Source organism: Zootoca vivipara, chromosome 8 (genome assembly GCF_965207765.1).
Source record: "Zootoca vivipara chromosome 8, rZooViv2.hap1.1, whole genome shotgun sequence".
NCBI lineage: Eukaryota > Metazoa > Chordata > Lepidosauria > Squamata > Lacertidae > Zootoca > Zootoca vivipara.
Window position 1 is genome coordinate 42,655,007 of NC_142591.1, and position 8,650 is coordinate 42,663,656.

Genomic DNA, 8,650 nt, shown 5'->3' on the forward strand with positions numbered 1-8,650 from the left:
CCAGCACATTTGGGGGGGGGGATATTGTTTAGTAATAGAACCAACAAGATGTGATATTTACCACAAATTCTGATGAGTCTTCTTGCAAACTTCTTTCAAGCTTCAGGGAAGGACACGGCAGGATGCTGTTCTAATTTCCATGAGTGTCACAGATTTTGCCATGTACTACTTATCTAATGACAAGGTACTTAATCCTATTAATGGGACATGTTGTGATTAGACTCCAGGATTTTCCTCTACAGCCTGCCTGTGCTTACATCCAAAAATAAACACTAGAGGGAGCATAAGACACAACTGTGGGAAAGTGGATTTACTGTTTTCTTGGGAAGAGCAAGCTAGACGTAATTGTCAATGGCTTCCTGCCTCTTAAAGCCAGAGATAAAAGCCAAAATATTGCAACAGCCCTTCTTTTTAGGCCTTTTGAAATGTATAATTCATCTATTTTTAACCTGGCCTGTTTCTTATAACTCTGGAACAATTTAATGGTGTGCTTTATATGTTGTTCTGTTTTCGGACTGCCCAACAGTACAAGATTTTTGCCAGGGGGTCTAACAATTTACTTTAGATAAACTCAAGGCCTTGGGGCATATCCAGGGGAATGTCTACCTTTTCCCCTTTGACCAAGTCTTTGAATTTAGACCTTTATTACAAAATTACCCCAAATATGTTTTATCAGCCTGTTCATTTCCATGGGAGCTTACTTGCTTGTTTATTTTATCTTTATTATAAATATTTATTTTCAATTTAACATAAATCAAAAACACATTTGCTTAGGCTACATTCACCTCATACATTCTAAGCAAATAACTTCCCCCAAACAGTACCCCTCACAGAGCTACAATCCCCAGCATCCCTAACAAACTACAGTTCCCAGGATTCTTTGGAAGAAGCCATGTTCTTTAAATGTATGGGGTGGATGCAACTTATGAGTGATTCTAAGGGCCAGCTTCAAGCAATACAAAAATGAAGGCAAGCCAGCAATGCAGGTGGGCGGGCATCAATAACAGTCTCAAGGACCTGTCCACCCACTGAGCAAGCCAGATTAATGACTCAAACCAGGTCCTGATTGCAGTACAATATAGAAAACATGGGGATGCAGCAGTTTGTAAGTGATGACATCTGAATTCCCCATAATAACAATGAAATAGGGCCAAACTACATGTGATGTTGATCAAGTGTTTTGCCCTTAACTTGGTTTCCCCCCAAGAAATGGGGGTGGGTGGGGGTAGCATAGCTGCCAAGTTATCCCTTTTTTTAAGGGATTTTCCCTTATGCTGAATAGGCTTCCTCATGAGAAAAGGGAAAACTTGGCAGCTATGGGGGGTAGGCAGGGAAGATTCTGGTCAGTGTTTTGGAGTGAGGTATCGGGGAGCTTTAAATCTTTAAAAGGTAAAGGACCCCTGATGGTTAGGTCCAGTCGCGAACGACTCTGGGGTTGGGCGCTCATCTCACTTTAACAGGCTGAGGGAGCCGGTGTTTGTCCGCTCCACAGACAGTTTTTCTGGGTCGTGTGGCCAGCATGACTAAGCCGCTTGTGGTGCAACTGAACACCGAAACCAGAGCAGCGTATGGAAACGCCGTTTACCTTCCCGCTGTAGCGGTACCTATTTATCTACTTGCACTTTTTGGGGTGCTTTTGAACTGCTAGGTTGGCAGGAGCTGGGGCCGAGCAACGGGAGCTCACCCTGTCACGGGGATTCAAACCGCCGACCTCCTGATCAGCAAGCCCGAGAGGCTGAGTGGTTTAGACCACAGCGCCACCCAAGTCTTTAGATCTTAGACCTATGCAATTTGCATTGCAAAAAAATGCTCCCACTGAAGCAAATGGGAACTTTTCCTCATGCAATTTCCTCATACAAATCAGCAGCAGTAGGGGGCAAAGGCTAGAGTCCTCCTACTCACCTATTTTAGAGTCCCAATCCAGATCACGCTCACATACTGTTTCTGAAAGAGATATTGGGGCCTTAGCATTACATGAAGTTTGGCTGCCATTCCAGGGGAAATGAGTAGTGTGGAAGCAACCCAGCTACATCCAGGAATCAGGAATTATCTTGCTTCATAAACTAGCAGTGTTATGACAGTGAGCAAGCACGGAATAAGGAAAGCATCTGTTATAAAATATTTGCTATGATAAAATGTGAATTACTGAGAATAAATGATCTGTTAGAAAATGTGTGGATTCCAAATATTAAGGGGGAAAGAAATGCATCGTTTTACTCTAAGCCACCCAGGTTGTGACACAGCATTCCAGTCCAAAGTAATATGACATGGAATGCACAAAGCTTTGCAAATTCCTTTGGCTTTCATTGTGGATGTTAACATAGTAAAAAGGATGTGTGGTGTGTTTTTTGTGTGCGGGTGGGGGGGGGGAGCCACTTACTCATGGAGTGTGTGAAAATGCCTTGTGGGAGTTAACAAATTCTAAATACCCTTTTAGGAGACAATGATATTTGAAAGCTTTTAAAAGGGTATTGGAAACATTCAGGAACATTACATTAAGTCCCTAAAGTGAGAATATGTGTTGCATTTTTTTAAAAAAATCTCAGTCAGTATTCTTAAAACTTACAAAACTGTCTCGAGAAATTTGGTTTGGCATGCACCCTATAATAATAAGATTCCTGCTAATGTCTTATACCATTTGTATTGTTATTGTTTGTTAGTTTTGCCCAGAGTTGCCCAAAAGTAAATTGAATTGACATGAAGAAAATTCTTTTGTGTGTGTGTCATCCTCTGATCCAGTGATAATGTTCTACATGCAGAAGTACCGTAGGTTCCCAAAAACAGATGTGCTCTACAGACCATACAAAAGACTACTGCAAGAAGCAAACAAACAACTATCTCCAATACCCTACCTCCACACACATGTAGCCAAACAAATTCTGGGCAGTATTACTACTGCAAGGATTCCTGCTTGTGCAACTGGATTTTCCCTCCATCTCCTGCCCCAGTGTGTGACTTGCACGCTCTCCAAATCTGCTTAAAAGGGTTGGGGAACCCCTAGAACAAATTTGATTGGGGGTACAGAGGAGAAGAAAAGGAGAATATTAATTGTACAAGCAGAAATCTTTACACTGACAGAACATTCATTTAATGCTACATTGGATTTCACCCTGTGAGTGCTATAAACTCCAAGGACTTCATCTATTTCAAATAGTACCTGCTGCCACATAGCATTTCTCAGATGGCTGCGACAGAAGGTGCTCCCCCACCCTAAACAGAAATGGCTCCAGGAAGCAGTTACAGTTCTGCCTTAAACTGATGGTTTTTTATTTATTCTAACCCCCCCCCTTCCCCAATCTACATTTTACTGATTTCTGCCTGGAACAGGATTTCACTAAATGGGGAGGGAAGATAAGATTTTTGCTGATTCCCTCTGCCCATGCTCCTAAATCTATTCCATAAAGTTGGGGATCCTCTAGCACAGGCACCCCCAAACTGTGGCCCTCCAGATGTTTTGGCCTACAACTCCCATGATGCCTACCTAAGAGGACCAATGGTCAGGGATGATGGGAGTTGTAGTCCAAAACATCTGGAGGGCCGAAGTTTGGGGATGCCTGCTCTAGGACAGCACTGGAGTTGGCCAGCAGGAGAAGGAGAAATCAGCAAAAATTTCCTCCTCTTGTTCAGAGGAGCCACACCTGGCTCTGAGGTACTTTGGCTAATGGAAGGAGCCCTTCTCAACATAGAACAGCAAGTCTGGATCCAACCCTTTGTAATTTATAATAATTATAAGCAGTATAAAGTTAATTCCAGTTTTAACTATGAAGTAAAAGTTGCTGGGATTTAGAATGATGACTTGCAGAGTGTCTTTTCTTTAAAATTATCTTATTGATGTGTGTTTTTACAGTTAGGGATTTGACTGCTTTGCTGCCCATTTATTGCTGGCATGTAATTTCATAATGCTTCGAAGTTCTTACAGATAAACACTAGTTGTGGTGGGAAAAGATGGAACTCATCATTGAAGCATACATAGATGGAAGGAGAATTGCCAGGACTCCGGGAGGATAGGTAAAGAGTATTGTGTGGAGAATCAATAGAGAGAAAGTTAGAAAGATGAGTTCACATATGTTCCAGGAAAGAAATATTCAGTGGAAGGCTAATGCATGCCACTGTGAGTAGCACCCATAGTGAGTGGAGTCATATACCGTACCTGAAAGAGCAGAGAGGGCACATGTGGTTTTCCACATGTTGTAGGACTGCCAACGCTTCAAAACTATCCCTTAACTGAAGTGTACAGGTGCTACTGATAACCTTTTAAAATATATATATATATATGCTGAGTTGTCATTATACTGCAACCTTCCCACCTCTGTTGCTACCAGCAGCCACCATTTTTTTGCTTACCAGTCATGCCTTGACTCCGCATTATCAATAACCCTCTGCATTAATTGTTTAGGAAAATGGCCGCTGTATAGAAACAAGCATGGTAGTGCCATCCTCCAAGCTTAAAGCTTTTGAATTCTGAGGTTGCTGGCAATGACACATAGCTCAGGGCAATGTTTAGAGGGAGCTAACCAACTATTAATCCTGTCATAATATCCCCATTACTAGGCTTGCCCAATGTCATGTTAAGATTCGAAACAGATTGTGTTCAAGGGATGTCTTGCCTACCCCCATATGTTTCTTATAAAGGACAATTAGAAGGATATTAGGGGGAAAGGGGATGGCATGACTCTAAATCTCACTTTCACTAGCTAGGATTCATTTTCCCATTGTAATTTGCCACTTTGCTTTGAGTCACGCTGCCCTCAAAAGCAATGAAGCATGATCCAATATATATCGTTTTACATATCAACTTAAAGAGGAGTTATTATATCATTTCCATAGACCCTTTTAACATATGAACTGGTTTATAAGATGCCTCTCATATAGCTGCACAAAGTTCCCATGAAGTAAGTCACTGTTGTCGCCATTGTTCAGGGACAGAGTTGTGCTCTTGTACTCTTTTGAGCTGGTTTGCTAGAAATGTTTTGAGTGTGGTGGATCCTGCCTTCTCCAGATCTTATTAAGGCCATGGCATTCAACTCTGGGAAGTGTTGGTCCAAGCTGGAATCTCATTTGGATAGAGCTGGATTCAAGAAGTTTGGTGCTCTAGCTCAGGAGTGGTGAAGTGAACACCCAGCCTGAGGGTCTGATTCATCCCCTGTCCCTGGCAAGTGATTTTCTGGAGATCCAAAAACCTCCCAAACATTTTTCTAAAGTTTGCAAACTACATTGGGGCTCTGCAATGGAATGGAGATCTTAAGGGCTGTGGTGTAAGAATAAGCATAATTTTTCTTTCTTGGATTTACAGTGCAGAATGGGAGTCTTTGCTGCTGTGACCACAGCAGCATGATTATATCTGTTCCACGGCTGCTTCCATGTTGCTGAGCGCTATCTGAGCACTCAGTAGTCTTTGTGTGAACACATCTGCAGAGCTAAGAATTTTTCAAGAGAGACCTCCAGGGTGCAGGGCAGAAGCCTTTAGTACTTTCCAGAGCACTGAGCGCTTTCCAGCAGAGCTCATTTCAGATCAGGGCCCAAATCAGTGGAGATTTGAACAAATTGTCTCCTGTGATCACTGTGAATTGCAGATCTGCAGAGGAGCAGAGTGTTTCTTTTTTTATAACATGATCTTTATTAAATTTATCAAATAAACACTGATACAAATCAATTCATTTGTTTACATTTCCAGCTATTTCCTTATAATATACAGGTAAAAAGGTAAAGGGACCCCTGACCATTAGGTCCAGTCGTGACCGACTCTGGGGTTGCGCGCTCATCTCACATTATTGGCCGAGGGAGCCGGCGTATAGCTTCCAGGTCATGTGGCCAGCATGACAAAGCCGCTTCTGGCAAACCAGAGCAGCACATGGAAACGCCGTTTACCTTCCCGCTGTAGCGGTTCCTATTTATCTACTTGCATTTTGACGTGCTTTTGAACTGCTAGGTTGGCAGGAGCTGGGACCAAGCAACGGGAGCTCACCCCGTCACAGGGATTCGAACCACCGACCTTCTGGTCAGCAAGCCCTAGGCTCAGTGGTTTAACCACAGCACCACCTGGGTCCCTGATATCAATTATATTTCACAGCCTAAGAGATAATAAACAGAGTAAATCACATATCTTGAAATGAACAATAAATTCCACAAAGAAAAAAGAGGAAAAAAGGAAAAAGAAGAAAATGAAGAAAAATAAAAAAATAAATAAAAGGGGGGAATACCAATTATCAATCTCATTTTCTAATATTATAATTCCGCGACTTCCCCTCTTCTTCTTCTTCTTCTTCTTCTTCTTCTTCTTCTTCTTCTTCTTCTTCTTCTTCTGTTTCTTACAGTCTTCCTTTTTTTCGGCGTTGTTTCTTTCATTTTCCATATACAATTTTTATTTCTTATTTTATAAATATATCTAAGTTAAATATTTAAAATATTTTATCATATATTTTCTTAGAATCCTTGCGACACTTGATATTGCTTTGATCATAGATCTTAATTATACTTATTTCTCAAACTGACCCTTAACGGTTCGTGGTGCGGTTTTTATCTCTTGTATTTTACTTCTAATTGATTTAATCACAGATTTTATCGATATGTTTCATAAATTTATTGCATTCTTTCAAATGGGTTTCATTGCTCTGGTATCTGATCCTTGCCGTTAATTTAGCTATTTCCAAGTATTCTATCATTTTCTGTTGCCATTCCTCTAGTGATGGAAGTTGTTTTAGTTTCCACAACCTTGCCAGGAGAATCCAGCCCCAGTTGTTGCATAGAGGAAAAATTTGTGATCATTTTTCTCTATATCTTCCCCGACCATCCCCAATAGGAAGGCCTCTGGTGGGAGGAGCAGAGTGTTTCATTGCCTACTGAAAACCTTTCCTCACAGTGCATGCAGGGTGTTTTTCGCATCCCATATCTGTGTAGGTTGCATTAACATTATTGTGTAACTTTTAACACAGTTTCACTTATGCATTCTGTGTTGTGGAGTTGGTGAGATACTTGAGAATGGACAAACAGCGCCTGTCTGTTAGTATGTGTGTTTGTGCCTGTGTGTGTGGCCCCACATACTCCAGCACACAACCCCCGGGGGGGGGCTTTGCCACAAGGTGTTAGGCCCCCCAAAAAGCTTAGCCACCCTTAGGGGGCAAGCTCTTCCTATTGATCCTGGAGCTCCTCTCCATATGATTGTTTCTCCTTCACAGAAACCTCCTTCTTTTCACACAGAGATTCCTTGCTCCCTTCCCCTGCCTAAATGGAAGAAAGAATATAGATCTTCTCTACGCTTTATCACCTCTGCCTTCTTGTGCCATGTTAGTTCTCATGGCAACATATCACCTTGAATTTACCTAACAACAGGAGATACTTACTTAACCAAGTCAGGGTCTGGAGTTAGTAAATCACAAACAGTTAAGAATGCAATCATTAGTTGAAACCTAATTAGAGTAGGACCTTTATAAACAAACAAACAAACAAAGCCCAGGCAAGAGTTGAATTTAATGATGACTACCGGTATCACTTCTTCAAAGAAAATAAACATTTGAGGCACAAGGAATTAGGATTATTTTGCTTTGAAGAAGATTCCTGTGCCGTGTTCTACATACCGGTAATCCCATAATGGATTTCTCATGATAGGTGACTTAAATCCTGTGCCAGTAAAGGTGGTAGAAGGGAGGAGGAGAATAATAGTTATAATTTGACATCTTTATAAGAAAATGGAACTCCTAGAAAACCCCACTGAATCAAACTGGACCCCACCAACAACATTCATCAGCAGGCAAATCTGACCATCTAAAGGAAAAATAGCATGGAGACCAAGAAGTTGTATATTTAGCAAACTCAACACCTGTACACTTTCCCTTTCTTTCTCTCCCCATTCTCTTTTTATGCTTTCATAACCTGCCAATTGCCTTTTTCTGCCATTTCTCTGCCCTCCCCATTCAACTGGAAGAAATTAATTTACTCAGTAGGTTATCTTATTAAAAAGCTCAAGGAGATTCCCAATTATCAGCAGACTACCATCTAAACAACAACATTTATACCGTATGTAACATTACCTGCCACATATTAACTTGGATAATAAACAAGCAGCCCAGCTAACAAAACAACAGATGAGCAACAGCTATTACATCCAGATCAAATCCATGAGCGACAGAGTTGCCAAGCTCATATGTATGTCACACATAAAACTATTTTTTTAACATGAACAAGCAAAGTTAATGGGCACGCTCCTCAAAGCTCCCACAGCACTCAGTGTCATTGTGTGAACTTGGGCTTTTGATTTGTTTTCCCCAAGCAAACCACAAATGGTAAGCCCAGAACAAATTTTGATTACTACTCTACTGATTTGTTTGGAAAGAAAGAAACCATGCACCCAGGTTCGTTCAGATGACGCCAACAAGCTAGACTGGCTTGTTTCATCCACATTGTGGCGGCAGCAAGAGTTCCTCACATTAAACCATTGTATGACTGAAACTAAGGTTTCATGTGATATGTGCTGGGTTAGTGAAAAGTTTAAAGAAGGAGAAGAATCCCACAGTGCAAATTTCAAAAATTACTAGGTGACTGCAGAACTTTGAGGGCTCATCCCCAGAACCATTTTTAAAATACCTAGGTTTATTTCTGGAATATCTTAAGTTATAAGATAGAGACATGCCTCCACGTGTTTGCTGTTAGAAAC